A 17,281-nucleotide genomic window follows, 5' to 3' on the forward strand; every position below is an offset into this window, starting at 1 on the left:
AGAGATCCATCGATTCAAGTACAGATAAATGTTGCAATGATGCTGGTATAATACCTTCCAAGCCATTATGAAATAGGTTCAGTGTACGGAGTCCAACGAGATCTCCAATTATGTTTGGAATATGGCCTTCAAATCTGTTCCTTGAGAAATTGATAATCATGTATGTAGTCAAAACTCGAGGAAGTTCCAATTCCAGTCCCTTTGCTGTAACTATCAAAGCATTCGTGTAAAAATCAGAATATGCATCTGCAACATGCTCTCGGGTTCCACTGTTCCCACCAATGATTTTCATGGATTGAAAATTCTCGAAAAGGTTCACTGGTAAATTTCCATTAAATTCATTGGATGAGAGATCTATGACTTGAATTTTAGCAAAAAAGTTGTCTGTCCTTGAATGTTTTCTATGGCCATGCAACTTATTTGACCTCAAACTTAAAATATGCAAATCCGGTAGGCCTCCCAACCAACCTGGAAATGTGTCATTCAACTCATTAATACCTAAATCATGGAATTCCAAATATCTGCAACTGATTAATGATGCTAGAGTTATAGTGAAAAAATAATCGTAACCATCTCAAGTCAATGTATGAGTCGTTGCACAAGAATCCAAATGAATCTGGGAAAATATCTAAACTTTCAAATTCTCAAGTCAAGTCATTGCGTAGAAAGTTCCTAGTGAAAGCTATAATAGAAAGATCCAATCACTTGCAATAATACAACGTTGTTTGGTACTTCCTCCTTCTCCTTCTCCTTCTCCTCCTCCTCCTCCTCCTCCTCCTCCTCCACCTCCTCCTTCTCCTTCTCCTCTTCTTCTCCTTTTTCTTCTTCTCCTTCTTCTCCTTCTTCTCCTTCTTCTTCTCCTCCTTCTCCTCCTCCTCCTCCTCCTTCTTCTTCTTCTCCTTCTTCTCCTCCTCCTTCTCCTCCTCCTTCTCCTCCTCCTCCTCCTCCTCCTCCTCCTCCTCCTCCTCCTCCTTCTTCTTCTTCTTCTTCTTCTTGTACTCCATCATTTCCACCATAATTTTTAGAGAGTGGCAATCCACGTAAGCCATAATTCCCTTGGTATGAACTGTTCTTAAACGTATCAAATTATTTTCCTTTGGGAATGCATCCAACAAGATTATTATGAGAGAGATTTAAGACTGCAAGAAATGTGAGGGATGAGAGTTGTTGTGGAATTTCACCGCCAATTTTGTTGGATGAGAGATCCAATGATTCAAGCACAGATAAATGTTGCAAAGATGCTGGTATAATACCTTCCAAGACATTATAAGATAGGTTCAGTGTACGGAGTCTAACAATATCTCCAATAATGTTTGGAATATGACCTTCAAATCTATTCCTTGAGAGATCGATAATCATGTATGTAGTCAAAACTTGAGGAAGTTCCAGTTCCAGTCCCTTTGCTATCACTATCAAAGCGTTCGTGTAAAATTCAGAATATGCTTCTGCAACATACTCTTGGGATCCACTGTTCTCACCAATGATTTTTATGGCTTGAAAATTCTCAAAAAGGTTCACTGGTAATTTTCCACTAAATCCATTGGATGAGGGATCTATTACCTGAATTTGATCAAACGAATTGTTTGTCCTTGAATCTTTTATTGGGCTATGCAACTTATTTGATCTCAAACTTAATCTGCAAATCAGGAAGGCCTCCCAACCAACTTGGAAATGTGTCATTCAACTCATTATTGCCTAAATCAAGGAATTCCAAATATCTGCAATTGATCAATGATGGCGGAACTTTCCTCTTCAGCCTATTCCCGTACAAGTTAATGATGATGAGTTTGTTTTTAGTATTAAAAGTTGTATTAATTGTTCCACTGAGACTATTGTTGTTTAAACCCAAAACCATAAATACACTCATCTCACCCAAACAATGTGGGATTGTTCCATTCAAATTATTGCTTCTCAAATCTAGCACTATCAGTCTTTTCAGATTGCAGACGGTTGAAGCAATCTGTCCGCTGAAATTATTTTGGGAAAGAATAAGAAATTATAGGTCCTGCTGGTCTAGGAGTGGCTTTGGAATAGGACCTTGCAACTGATTTTGTTTAATAGAAACTAAAACTAATGTATTATTGAACTTGAACTCCTGAATTTTTCCATTGAAAAAGTTATTGCTCAAGCCTAACAAAGATAGTGATGGGAGGGAGAATATCTAGGAAGGTATAGTCCCATTCAAGTAGTTTGATGACAAGAAGAGGGTAAATAGGTTTTGGAGTCCACTTACGTTGGATGGAATTGGACCAGTTAGGGAATTGTATGATAAAGAAAGGGATTCCAAGTTGGAAAGGTGGAAAACTCTTTTAGGCAATACCCCACGTAACTGTGTGTTTGGAAGCAATAGAGTTGTTAAATAAGAAGAGAAATTCAGAGGAATGGTGGAAGAGATGTTCACAGAGTTAAGGTAAATCACTCTTAATTGGGTCAAGTTCTTAAGGAACAGTTGAAATTGTAAGGACCAAGTGTAAGCCCATTAGGATCATCACTCAATATACGAAGAACTAGTAATTTAGAAAGGTGAGAGAGTTCTGCTGGGATTACACCTGTAAAACCTGAATGTGTTGGTTTATTAAAGAAAGATGGGCAGCGAAAAAAGGGGTTAAAATGGCTCTCAATGGATTGAATAACTTTCAATAATTTTACTAAGCATTAAGGGGCTTTAAATAGACAACAAAACATAAAAATTTGCATAATTTAAAATTCAAAAACCTAAACTATCTCAACAAACTAAACAAACTAACAAGTATTTAAAATTCAAATTCATCCTAAAACTAAATAACTTGTTTTGGTAAAAACTAGTATTGTAACTCAAGCAATTTCCCACACTCCTCCTTGCTTTAGTTACTGTTATTTAAAAAAGTCACTCCTCCTCAATTTTTGCTTCCGCAAATTGTGCTTGGGGATTGTTTTTAAGCTTGCACACTTTTGTAACATGACCTGCTTGTTTGCAATTTCCACATATTGCATCAGGTTTCCTCCAACAAAAATTCTCCAAGTGTATTTTCTTTTTGCAGTGGAGGATAATTATCTTTTCCTTTTTTATTTTGAGCATAAAAGGCACTCTCAATAACATTGTCTTGTCTAAAGGCCCTTCTTTGCTCTTGCGCTTGAAGAGAACCTATTAGTTCTTCAACAAAGATAGTAGAGAGGTCTTTAGACTCTTCCAGAGATGAGAATTTAGACTCAAATCTCTCCGTAATTGTCAAAAGAATTTTTTCTACTATTCTGTCATCTTTGAAATCCCCTCCAAGTAACATGATTTTACTGATAATCAAAGAAATCTTTTCTTTATACTTAGCAATAGTTTCAATAGTTTCATCCTCTTGAATTCTAAGAGATTCAAAATCCCTTTTCAAATTCAAAATTTGCATTTGGCTAACTCAGTCACTTACTTGATATTCTTTTTATAGTTCTTCCCAAGCTTCATTTGCTGTCTCACAAGCAATGATTTTTGAAAAAAATCGAATCCCCAACTGAATTTTGACTTACAGTTTTGGCTTTGAGTTTTTTTAGCTTTTCATTTAAACGAGATTTAATTTGAGAAACAGTAGGATATTTAGGGAGTGGTTGTAATGGTGTATCATCTGCTACAACTTCCCACAAATCATAGGCTTGAAGATATGATTTCACTTTCACTGACCAAATTTGGTAGTTTTCGTCAGTGAAAATTTTTGGGGCATTCAATGAGAGACTTCTGCTTGACTTATTTTTGTTGAAAATAGCCTTACGATTTGAAAATAAGAACGGGTTGAAAATGGTAGCCCTGACGGGTTAAAATGGGTAGCCCTGATGGGTTATAAAGGTAGCCCTTGTGGGTTAAAAATGATATGATAGCGCTTTGGAAGAATTCACAGATCCCGTAAGATAAATGAAGCTCTGATACCGCTGTTGGTTTTTTAAATAAAGATAGAGCAGCGAAAAAAGGGGTTAAAATGGATCTCAATGGATTGAATAACTTTCAATAGTTTTAATAATTTTATTAAGCATTAAGGGGATTTAAATAGCCAACAAAACATTAAAATTTGCATAATTTAAAATTCAAAAACCTAAACTATCTCAACAAACTAAACAACTAACAAATATTTAAAATTCAAATTCATCCTAAAACTAAACAACTTATTTTGCTAAAAACTAATGCAGTAACTTAAGCAATTTCCAACAGAATACGACAAATCAAGATGCGTCAAACTAGATAACTCACAAAATTTAGGAAAAATAAGCGACCTAAAAAAATAATTATCAGCCAAAACAAGCTATTTGAGTTGGAGAGCTGAAACAGGCTACTGTTGGAATGAAATTTCCCTTGAAATCTGCCGTAAAAGAGGTCAAGCTCAATTACTTGTCCTGTCATCTTGTCACAACAAACTCCATTCCATGAGCAACAATCTATGCTCTTGTTCCATGAAAGAGTTGTTGGGACGTAATAACAATCAGCAGTATTATGGGTGACGGTAAACATGTTCTTGAATTGCAGAAGACCAAGAGGTTGATCTTTGGGGAACAAATGAGGTAAGGATGAGGACAAATCAAGTTGAAAGAGAAAGGGATATAGCATAAAAAATAGTATAAGTTTTACACAATCCATCGCTGCACTAAAATGATCAAAATTAATTAAGTTGGTAGAGAAGAAACCAAGAAATGTTTTCTTTGTGTCTCTATTCAATAATTTTGATGAGGTATATATAGCAGAATTAAGCAAAGAAAAATCTACTACTGCATGTTGCTGTGGAGTAATCAAATTCTAAGAAGGTCGCCTAGTCACTTTCAATCAAATTTAAGTTAGCAATTACATAATGGCTTTTTCGGTTGAGAACGTCACAATCCCAAGTCTCTGTAAGTGGTCCAGACCAAATTGTTACACATTATTAAGCTTATTTATCATATAGTACTATCCTACATAATGCAAAAAAATTCACTTTGAATATGATCTCTAATAGAAGGAAACAATGATTTGATTAATATAAATTCTTATAGGAAAAATAAAAGTGAAGGGCAGCCTTGGAAATGACCAAGCCGTGGAAGTAGTTATTAATGCTTGTATTAAATTAGACTGTCTATGTAACGCCCCGATTTTCTATAACCAGAATGCCACAAGGTGCTCATGATCCCGAAGGACCACAAGCTAACCCTCTGCTGGGAGTTGAAAAAACATCTAACTGATTGAAATGTGGAGTTGATGGGACATGTCCACAACTAACTCTGTCTACAAAAAATAAACTGAGTCTAATATGATAATAAAATAAGGATCATCCTCAAATGAAGAGGACTCAATGCTATGTCTACTGCTCCTGACTGAGTCTGGACTGCTAAGGGTGATCTAGGTCTCGTGCTTCTGAACCTATGGTGTAAAGTAAGACACCATAGCGCAAATGCATCAATACTAGGGAATGTACTGGTATGCAAGATAAGGTAAGGCTAAATGCAAGGGCTTATGCATGAACATTACTTAATTGAATGATATGAGAATACTGAATGAGGATATATGCATGATTGCACAAATTAAAACTGAAATCACAGCAACATTGAGTACTAAATTCTGAATACTGGTTTCTGAATACTTATTTACTAATGACTGAGTCTACTAGTACTGATGTCTGAGTTTACTAACTCAGGAACACTGAATAACTGTGTCTATTGATATTGATGTCTAATCTTGCTGACATTGATACTGATTTATCATATCTGAGATCAAGCCCATATAACGAGTGATCTCTGAGTCTACTGGTAATGATGTCTGATACTTGATAAACTGAATCTGCTCATAATGATAATGACTGACTATATTTGAGTTCAGGCCTCTCTAGCGGGTGACCTCTGCATCTTCTGATAGTGATAATGATTGACTAAGTTTGAGATCAAAGCCTATCTGGTGGGTGATCTTTGAATCTTATCATAATAGAAATGATTGACTGAGTTTTGAGATCAAGCCTATGGGTGATCTGTGAATCTATTAGTACTGATGATACTGATTAACTTTATGTGCGACCATGCCTATTTAGCGGGTTGTGTCTGCATCTATGGAACTATCTAAGTTCCTCTCTGATCTTAATGACTGTATCTAACAGTCCTGATTTCTGAGTTCTGTTCTGAAGACTGATACTGAAACTATAGGAGTTCTCACTTAACCGACATGCCCTGAATCTGAACTAGTGGGATCAAACCTGTAACCCTAACTGGAAGGGTGTCAGTACTGTGCCGTGGGTAAAGACACTATATTGTCAAGCCTCTCTAACGGGTGACCCTGAATAGGAAGTCAAGCCTAAGGCAGTATGATAGTCAAGCCTTAATCTAACGGGTGACTCCTGATCCTGCGCTGGCTATACAGTTCTGAAGTACAGGATTGTTTCTAAGGACTCTGCCACTCTAGCGGGGAAGCCATCATCCCTGCACTCGCTAGGTACTAGTTCCTACTCCCAACTGAAAGACTCTAAACTGATTCTTGACTGAACTTTAGACTAAGCTAAATCTATTAATGATCATATTACTTGACTAATCTGACTGAGTTTGCTTGGTTCTATTATCTGGCGGAATACTCTGAATTCTACTTACTGTCTGAATACTACTGAGTTCTATACCTTACTGAACTTTACTGAAACCTGAACTGAATTCTGAATACTGTTGAGGTCTGAACTGAGTACCGAGCTGAATTAGACTAAATACTAAGATTACTGAGTTTTCTTAATGTTCTGTCACTAACTGAGTTCCATTGATCATAGCACAACTGAGATTATCTTGAGACTGACTCAGCTCTAGGCACACAACTATATTTTTTAGGTAAAAGTACCCCCAGAACTCGATGGAAGGAAACTGGCCAGACATGACTTCTTGAATTCATGACCACCATCAACATCATAATAATTGATTCACCATACACTCAATAAAACATCTCTTCAAGCACTTGGGAATACTAATATTTATTTACATAGGGAATACACACCAACGTTTCATAACTCATCCCACAAGATCTTGCATTACACACATAATATGCATTCAAGTGTACATAATTGAGGATTTCATGCTAACATGTCACAGTTCATTCACTAAAGTCTTTAAACAAACACTTGTCATGCATTAGTTAAAACATAATTGGGGATTTTTAGTTAACATGCTATAATAGCCCTATTTCCTTCACTCAAGCAATTTATCAAACATGTGGAAGGCATACTTTGGTCATAGAACATCCAATACACATAATTAACATCATTGCATAATTCAACATTCTTCTTGAAGGACTTTAATCATGAGCATCATATAATCAACACATACAAAGGTCAAATCTTGAATCTTTATAATCAAACATGAATCAAAACTTATCAACAACATGAACTTCAATTTCTATTCACATAAACCATGAAAACTCATAAAATATAATCCTTTAGCTTTAAAAAGGGATTCTTGAACTTCTTAGGTGGAAGGAACCCAAGAATGAACATCTGCATACCTTATTTTCTTGATTCTTTAAAAGTTAACGGAGCAATCTTGATGATAGGTGTCTTGATTTAGAAATCCTAGCTCTTGTTCTTGAACAATTTTGAGAGAAAAATCGTATGTTTTGGTTATTTTGGGGCAGAATTAGGTGTTATTGGGGATAAATAGGGGTAGCAAAATGACCCATTTACCCTTCTGGACGCAGTTCTTAAAGACTAAAACTGATTCACCGATGCTACGGCCGATGCGCCACATTGGTTTATCGATGCTATACGCGTCGGTTCATCGACGCTACAGCTGACGCTGCGCGTCGAGTTCGCGTCATCTTACTAGAAATTGGAAAAAATATTTATCAACATGATAGTCGATGCGGTGCGCTGAGATCGTGTTGATACACTATTTTTGACTTCCAAACGTGGTTTAGATGAGGTCTAAAAATTCCAAAACTTGTTCGAGGACACCTAATGACATACGTGATCATGAATCAACTTAAAAATCGACATTTAAAGGTGGGAAAGGTCACGAACTAATTCAACAAAGTTCAAATGCTTATGGAATGGAAAAGTTTCAATACTTAGCCAAATTTTTGAGTGATAAGCTTCTCTTGGCAAGCTTAAAAAGAGCTTTAATGACTCAGAAAATTTGCGGGGTCTTACAATCTACACCACGTTTTTGGGGTGGGAGTGAAAACACTTTGTGTTTACATGCAAAGAGTACAAAGAAGTAGACAACGAGATGAAATTTTGACCCGACCATTATTCAAAGAAAGAAACAAAAGGAAGAAGGACAACCGAGTTGGAGAGTCGAGAGAGGTTCTGGTCCGCGGCTCTGTCATTACATCAAAAATGAAAATTACAAGTTAAAACATAAATGAAATTACAAAATCCTATCTATGCATCTTCTTTTGGACTTTTGACTTGAGTTTCATCACCCTATTCTTCAGGCGGGCTCCTGATTTGCAATTTCTTCAATTTGTTGCTTGACTTTCAATTTCTTTACCCTGTTCTCCAGGTGGGCTCCTGACTTGATATTTTTTAATTTGTTGACTTTCAATTTCTTCAACTCGTTGTTTGACTTTCCATTTATTCTCCCTGTGCTTCGGGCGGGCTCCAATGTTACTTGAATTATCAAAACAAGGAACTGTATTTCCTTACAAATGCCGCTTGAATTACCCAAATAAGGAAGTGCATCTCCTTATAGATGTTGCTTGAATTACCAAAATAATGAAGTGCATCTCCTTACAAATGACGATTGAATTATCCAAACAAGAAAGTGCATCTCCTTACAAATACCACTTGAATTACCCAAATAAGAAAGTGTGTCTCCTTACAAATGTTGCTTGAATTACCCAAAAAAGAATTGCATCTCCTCAAAAATGCCGCTTGAATTACCTAAACAAGGAAGTGCGTCTCTTTATAAATGCCGCTTGAATTACCCAAACAAGGAAATGTATCTCCTTACAAATGTTGCTTGTATTATCAAATAAGGAAGTGTGTCTCCTTACCAATTTTTCTTAAATTACCCAAACAAGAAAGTACGTCTCTTTACAAATGCCGATTGACTTACTCAAACAATGAAGTGTGTCTCCTTACAAATGCTGGTTAAATTATCCAAATGAGAAATGCATCTCCTTGTAAATTCCGCTTGAATTACCAAAATAAGGAAGTGCATCTCCTTACCAATGTTGCTTGAATTACCCAAACAAGGAAGTGCATCTCCTTACAAATGTTTCTTGAATTAACAAAACATGGAAGTGTATCTCCTCACAAAAGCTACTTGAATTGCCCAAACAAGGAAGTGCGTCTCCTCACAAATGCTGCTTGAATTGCCCAAACAAGGAAGTGCATCTCCTTACAAATTTTTCTTGAATTACCCAAACAAGGAAGTGCATCTCCTAACAAATGCCGCTTGAATTACCCAAACAAGAAAGTGCGTCTCCTTATAAATGTCACTTGAATTTCCAAAACAAGGGAGTGTGTTTCCTTACAAATGCTACTTGTATTACCTGAACAAGGAAATGAATCTCCTTGAGATATTGGATGATGAGTTTTACCATGGTTTTGATTACCAAGCCTGTGCAACAATATTGTCTCCTACATTTGTGGAAGAGAGGAATTGCAATTTTTGATGTTTAGGCTTTGAAATCCTTGATTCGAAGGTAATATGTATTCCTATTTCATACAAACAAAACTTGTTAGTTTAAAAACATGGTGGCTAGTTTGTGGCTTTGGCTTTCGTGGAAATCTCTCCTTCCCCTATCACATTAATATTGCTTTCAACCATTATCATAGTCATTGACTCGCTGCATTATTGATTCGAACTCAGATTATTAAGAGTGACTCTGAAAGAAACACAGTATTTTTGCTTTGCCATGCTTCTCAGATAAACCCTTTGAACCTTCATATTTTCATAAGTTCCTAGACTTTTCTGTTGACAAAACATTCTGCATGCCTTATTTTGGCTTACAATCATGTCTCTTTCATGTGCTAGCTTTTGTCTTTCTTTGTGCAATTAGAGAAGCTAATAGCCAATTTTGAAATCTTTTCTCACTTATTTTGGCATAGACTCAACTTAAAGACAAGAGAAAATGACATTGATTTTTTGGGATAACTGACTCAAGAAAATAAAATAAAAATAGAAATAAAGAAAGGAAAGAAAAGACCATGAATGTCCCCATTTGAAACAAAGAAATGAAAAATTATCTAAAAATGACAGGCAACTCTAATGATTATGCCATGCATTTTGAATTAATCTGCCTAATCTTTCCATCCATACTTTCACCAATTGCTTTTGAGTTAATGGCCTTGAAAATGAGTTGCTTCATTAGGTCAATTGCATTTAAGACCTCATTTGGATAATGACACCTTGAAGGGTTTTTGCCAACAAGCCTATCTCATTTTCTTTTTCTCAGTTCACCATTGCCTTATGGTGTCTGTAAGGGTTTTTCACCATTGAGACTCTTATTTTCATTCTCTCAGCTCACCATTTTCCTATGGTGTCCATAAGGGTTTTTTGCCAATGAGACCCTTTTTTTCATTTTTCTCAACTCACAGTCGTCTTACAGTGCCCGTGAGGGTTTTCACTGATAAGACTCTCTCATTTTTATATTTCTTGACTTACCATCGCCTTATGGTACCCGTGAGGGTTTTTACCAATAAGACTCTCATTTTTATTTCTCTTTTGATTCCTTATGATGAGGAAGACAAGTAGTTCCCAAAATGTGTCATCACATTCATTTCATACTTAGCTTTATCATTCTCATAGATTTATCTAAAGGTCTTTCTTTGGTTATAACTTGACTTTTGGATAAGGTTAGAAAGAAAGGATGACATGAGGCCCAAACAACACTTGAAGTGGGGTAGGACTTACAACTTTTGGAATCGACTCAAACAATGAGGATTAACTCATGCCCCAGTTTCTTTTGACTGGGTGATTCTAAATTATTTATTTGGTTAGACCGAGCCCAAAGTAGGGAAGCCTACGTATCTCACTCCTGAGAGAGGAGAATTAGGTCGCGCATAGTTCTGGCAGCTTGTTCTTTTGCTTGATTTTGATTTTTTTATTTTTTTTATTGACTCTTTTTCTCTTTGAAACTTTCTGACTCTATTTTTCTCGACACTCTTTTCTTTTCTTTCTTTTTGGACATATTTTCTTTTTCTTCTCTTTTATTGTTTTTGAAATTTTTCTGACTCTATTATTTTGCTCGACACTTTTCTTTTGAGCTTTGCTGACTCTATCTTGATTCCAAAAGAGGTGTATGAAAGAAAAGAGGACTAAATCTTAATGGGGTAAACAAAGGATGACACAGTGTTTGGATAACAGAATGAAATGCCTTCGTCATATCAATCCTTAAAAATGCAAGTACATATCATGCAATATGGAAGTGAAAGATGAAGATCATTTGTGTCATCTTTTGCAGCATTAACTTTGACTGAGCCTGTGCGTCACTATTTCTTTTGTTCTTTTCTAGCATACAACTCCACTTTTGTTGCATATTCCTCACATTGAATGACTTATGATTTTGTGGAGCTGATTTTTGTTTTGTTCACGCAACCATTATTTGACCTAATTGAGACATGTCTTTCAATTAATGACCAAGTTATTCTTGTGATTCTCAAAATAAGTGCCTTAATTTTCAAAGAAGGCTTCAACTTGTCACCAAATGTCTCAGCACTCTACCTATTTCCTCAGATGTTCTCTTTTACTAACTTAAACCTCTGATTCAATGTTTCATGGTTAAATTGGATTTTAAGATCTGACTGAAAATTTTGCAAGCATGTCATAACACTAGAATCAATATAAAATGCATTGTGTAAAGCAGACAAATAAACAACTTAAAATAAGGCAAAACAAACAAGGGAAACCGCATTTCATTGAAAGGAAAGATAGAAGAGTTTAAACAAAGATGACAGAGAAACAAAACAAGATAGATCTCGAACTACAACCCTGAAATAATTTGGAAAACAGAAAAAAAAACAAAACAAACTACCAGACCTCTTTCTAGTAAGGAGAGGGTGACTTCTCAATTGCTCGTCCTGACAACTTAGCCACTGGTTTGCATATCAGCATGACTAGAACTTCCACCATGATCAGACACATTTCCTTCAACAAATAAATTCTGGGTCCTCATGTTTAACTCATTGCTTCCCACAAATTGTGTAGTACCATGTGCTGGAGAAGAATTCTATGGGACGGTTGAGGTGCCAATGTTTTGCACCACAATCAATTTTTCTTGAATCATCCTTTCTATTTCTCTTTTCAAAGCACGACAATCCTCAATACTGTGACCCTGAACATCAGAATGATATGCACATAGTACATTAGTAGCAAAACTTCTTGAACGTAGGTCAGGAGTATACCCAAAGAGAGGAGTGATCATGCCTCGCTGTGCCAATCTCTAAAATAAACTAGCATATGAATCTTCAATTGTAATGAAACTATCCCTCAATTTTTGACTCATTTCATTGTTTAACTTGGATCGAACATCGGGCCTAGAAGGGCTTTGGTATGTTTATGGAATTAGAGGATTACTTTGAGGAGTTGGTGCACGCCATTGTGGGTAAGGAGGGAGTTGAACATATGGTTTTGTGCAATATACTAGATATGGAGGTGGGGAAACAGAGTATAATGGATTTTAAGAGTGATTATGGAGATTTTGGGTATGAACTTGGTCTTGAGACTGGCGGCAACAATGACATCATCTTCTTGGATGTGCCCGTTCTCCAACTACAATAGCAGTGTCATCTTTCTCATTCATCTTCCCTCCAGGTTTCCTGAATTGATTGCAATATTGTCCCAAATGGTTCACGGATTGCTCATGCCCATCTTGCTCCTCAAATTTCGACATCTTAAAGATTGGAGGAAGGTTAGAACTTGAAGGCATGCCCCAGTATTTGTATGAAACATCTTCTTTACCTGCAGGTCCTAGAGAATTTTTCATGGCATTTTCTGTACTCTTCATTTTTCCAACCATTTTCTCCGACTCTTCTGGCACACGAGACTTCTGGTTAAGAAATTTTGGTAGTTCAGTTAACTTAAAAATAGGATCAAGAGTATAACAATGATCACCAAGAGTATTGAATATAGGTTCACTAGCAGCATAGGGACACACAACCGTTGGGCGAGCTAGTATGGAAGTCCTAGTAGAGGATTGAGCAACAAGATCACAGACGACATGTGGTGTTGTGAATATAGCAGGCTTATGCTGAGGAGCTAGATGAAAAGTGGTGGAAGTATTGAGATGCTTTTGGCTTGAAATGAATTCTGAGTCATGTTGCAGTGTATCAACAATAGTAGAAAACTGACTTTGAGATTTTGGTGGAAAACTCGAGGTATTTGTAGGATCAATAAAGGAAAATGGAGGAGGAGGCAACCCACTAGCCCAAGCTCGATGCATTTCTGTCATTTGTTGTCTTAGCCTCCTAATCTCTTGCTTCAAACTCTCATTTTCTTGATTCTTTGTTTGATCCATGATGTCACTCTCTATATCTTTGTTGGACACAACTAACCCTTTGAATTTTGTGTGATATGAAAGACCAGCCAAAATACCATAAACCAACTACCTTAAACTGACTCAACAAAAAACAACAAATGTGATAGAGTTCAACACTTTTTCAAAACCTCTTTTTCCTTCTTTTTTTTTGAAAAGATCACCGAACTCAAGAAGGGCGCCTACGTATCTCACTCCCAAGAGAAGAGAATCAGGTGTGCGTAGTTCGTGAAGTTTTGTCAAAATGTTCCACCAAACTCTTTTTCCTTTATTTTTTTCTTTTTCTTGAAACTTTAAAAAGAAAAGGAAATAACAAATTGTCAAAAGAATTGACGAAAATCTTTTTGCATTTTTCACGTTTGAAATTCCTATACAAAATGAAACCTATGATTACCAAAGAAAAATCTTTTTGGGTTTCCAATTTTGAATTTCTTATGAAAATAAAACTTGAACCTATTAAAGAAAAATCTTTTTGTAGTTTTCTTTTAAAGATGTATATGAAAGATTTACTCTAAATAAAGATTGAAGAAAATCTTTTTAGATTTTTTTGAAATAAGATCCCCAAATCCATAATTGGCTGCCTACGTATCTCACTCCTGAGAGAGGAGAATCAGGGATGCGTAGTTTGTTCAGATAGGATAATTAAGGATTAAATAACCGACTGAACCCTGACTTGAGAGACGAAACTACAACGATAAAAATCTTTTTTGGGTTTTCACTTTGACACTCTACATAAAACTGACACCAACCACTATGAAAGAAAAATCTTTTTGGTATTTTCATGAAATGTACAAAACTCCTACAATTTTTGCATTTTTCTTTTATAAAAAATCCTATGAATGAAAAATCTTTTTTGAAGTTTTTGAATTGTGAATACTTTCTAAAGGAAACAAAAGAAAATCTTTTTGATGTTTTTGATTTTGACAAATGAGTGCAAAAGGTAAAAATCTTTTTGAATTTTTGGATTGTGAAGAACAAAAGCCATAAAAAAAACTCTAAAAAAACTATGAAACTCTTTTTCGATTCGCCTTTTTCTCTTTTTCCCTCTTTTTTTTTTAAAGTTTTCCTTGCCTACACACTTCCTTGAATTCTAGCACATGCTTTTGCCTAAATCAATCTGTCAAATGACCCTGTTACCCTCAAGGATGCAACATTTAGCACGTAGGGATTCTTTAGAGGTGAGTCTCCTACAAAGGATCAAGTGGGTCCCGCTAGGTGTCAATATGATGCAGATAAATATGACCTAAAGGCTGACTTACGCTGGGGTTCACTAACAAGGCTATTCGGGGGAGCATGTGGTCGATAGTGGCTGCTTTAGCTTTCCACCCACTCCAAACCAGCTGACGGCTCCCCCTCTTAAGATAAGGGTAACTCAACTAGAGGTCGTGTACACAACGTGTACTACGGACTTGTTGCAGAAAGAATTGACTCGAGTTATTCACATGATGCCAGATATAAAGCGGTAACACATAAGGAAAAAACTGTAAATAAAGAGCACGTAAACATGCAATAATGATAAAATAAATACAAACAATAACAGAAACAATGTCTATACACTCATAATTTCAAACTAAGCCGATACAACTCAAAAAGAAAAAGCTCAAATTCTGAAAAATCCCCAGTAGAGTCGCCAGAGCTGTCACACCCTTTTTTTTTAACTCCAAAAAAAATTTAGATGTAAGTTTGAAAGGGTTTTTATTATTAAAGTGACAAAAGATTAAAATTTATTTCGAAAAAGGTTTGTTTACATTAAAACTCAGAGTCGCCACTTGGCGTAATCCGGTGTGCCAAGTCACTTTTGAAAAATATTTTTCAAAATGATTTGACTCTTTTAAAACTGGTTTACGAATAGAGATTCCGGCTAAGAAATTTTGTTAACCGAGGGGAAGGTGTTCGGCACCCCTCGGTCCCGTGGTTCGATCACTGTCGCTTGGTGAAGCGTATCGGCTAATTTGATACTACAAATGTATAAATCATACAAAAAACATAAAACAAGCAACAAACAAATCAAACAAAGTTTAAAACCAAATTAACGTCCAGTCCGAGTTATACAGTCCCGAAAATAGAAAAATACGGAAATGTAAATCCTATTCTAAACTAATCCTAGACTAAGCTCCACCCGACGTTTTGGGCCTTAACCGTGCACCATCTTTGAGTACAACTTTCTCGGGGCATTCTCCGGATAAAACAATACAGATACTTCGGGGAATTCTCCGGCCAAATGAGTACAATTGAGTCGAATACGATAAAACAAAACCTTTTTAACACACATCTCAGACATTTCATCAATCCATAATCTCTAGATTTTCCTACCCGACCTACGTCTTGCGTATCCCTTATCGACCTAAAACATGCCACTATCAAGTTCAAATAGCGTTTGTTTCATGTCAAACAACAACCCATGAATCAAACCAACCAAAATTCACCTTTTATCAAGTTTCAATTTCCGTCCCACTTATTCCTAATAAATTAACCAATTTCAATATAAGAATCAACCAATCAAGCCACGACAATCATAGAAACTCAAACACGGTCAAAATTTATATCATCAATCCATCACAAATCAACAAAAATCACGACATCAAACATCACATTATGATAAAAATAGAAAGAGATTGAGTTGAAGAATCGGACCTCATTTTTATTTCAACTCATTGAATTGTGCGAACAAAACCACTGACCTCAAGACCTCGATTCAACGAACTCAACACAGAGCCACTAACTCGATTAAACCCGAAATTCAAACTGGCCCAAACAAACTGACTGACCCATTTCAATTAATGGTTTTTTGATTGGGGTTGTGGTCAGATTCGCAGCAGGGTTCTTATTGTGGAGTCGACAGAGCTATGGCGAGCTTCGGTAGTAACGAAAATTGAAAAAAATGGGACAAGCTTCCGATAGACATGGTGTTTTCCAGCGAACCCTTCACTGGGACAGTGATAAACGCAGGGATTCACTTCTCTCTCAACACTCCATTTTTGACCTCCTATTCCCGATCTACCCCTTCATTCATCCTTTTCTTCTCTCACACCATTTTCTACTAAATCGGCCTTCAATCTTTACTATTTTTTTCTCAATCTAGATCAGTTCCCTTCTCTGCTCATTTTCTTCTCCTCCTCACCTCTCTCAATCTCAATGTGTGTCTGTGTACGTATATGTACTGAGAACGTGCACGTCTTGCCTCAATTGTGAAGAAAAAAGAAGGAGAAAAATGGTGTGTTCAGTGAGGGAGTATATCATCCTCCCCGTTAAGCTCTGTGTGTCCTCTCTTTCAAAAAAAATAGAAGAGCCCTATAAGGTTCCCTGGTGGGTGTATCTATTGCTTCCCGTGGGCCCTCTCCTTTTCCATTTTTTGTTGTGGATGTATGTAATAGTGAGTATGTGTGTGGAAATTTTTGGGAAGGCTCACTGTGTGTGAATTGTGAGGTGGGGTGGGGTCACGTGAGGTGTGAGGTGTTCTTTTTTAATTGGAGAGGTTGTTAGGGTGTTTAAAATAAATTGCTAGGGATTTTGTTAAGGGTTGTTATTTTTTGTATTTTTGTGGGGTATAATTATATGGTTGAGGGTACACGGTAAGATAAGGTAAAAAATAAAAAAAATATACTTTCGGGGAGGGACAAAATTACGTGTCTACAGGGACTTTCTTCATATCCCGCTAACACAAGATGCTTTGTGCACTAGGCTGCCCTTTTTTTAAGAAGGAAGAAGAGTTTATAAGAGTGATAATTGGTGTAGATACTTCGACGAAGACATTTCAAGTCAAGAATTGAAAAAAAAAAATACCTCGAGTTTGATGGAATCAATTTTCCAAGAACGTGTTTAGAACTTGGAGTGGGAACTTTCCTTAGAACCTACTAT

General features: G+C 36.3%; 1 protein-coding gene across 1 annotated transcript in view; it reads right to left on the bottom strand.

Annotated features, from left to right (window-relative positions):
* LOC124887004 overlaps window positions 1-16,761 on the bottom strand; it is a 36,533-nt gene extending 19,772 nt beyond the window's left edge. Inside the window, exon 1 of the transcript XR_007044425.1 lies at window positions 16,058-16,761. The gene's annotated coding sequence lies outside the window, so the exon portion shown is untranslated. The remainder of the gene's footprint in view (window positions 1-16,057) is intronic.
* Between the last annotated feature and the right edge of the window lie 520 nt (window positions 16,762-17,281).

This window comes from Capsicum annuum, chromosome 9 (genome assembly GCF_002878395.1).
Source record: "Capsicum annuum cultivar UCD-10X-F1 chromosome 9, UCD10Xv1.1, whole genome shotgun sequence".
In the NCBI taxonomy this organism is placed as follows: domain Eukaryota; kingdom Viridiplantae; phylum Streptophyta; class Magnoliopsida; order Solanales; family Solanaceae; genus Capsicum; species Capsicum annuum.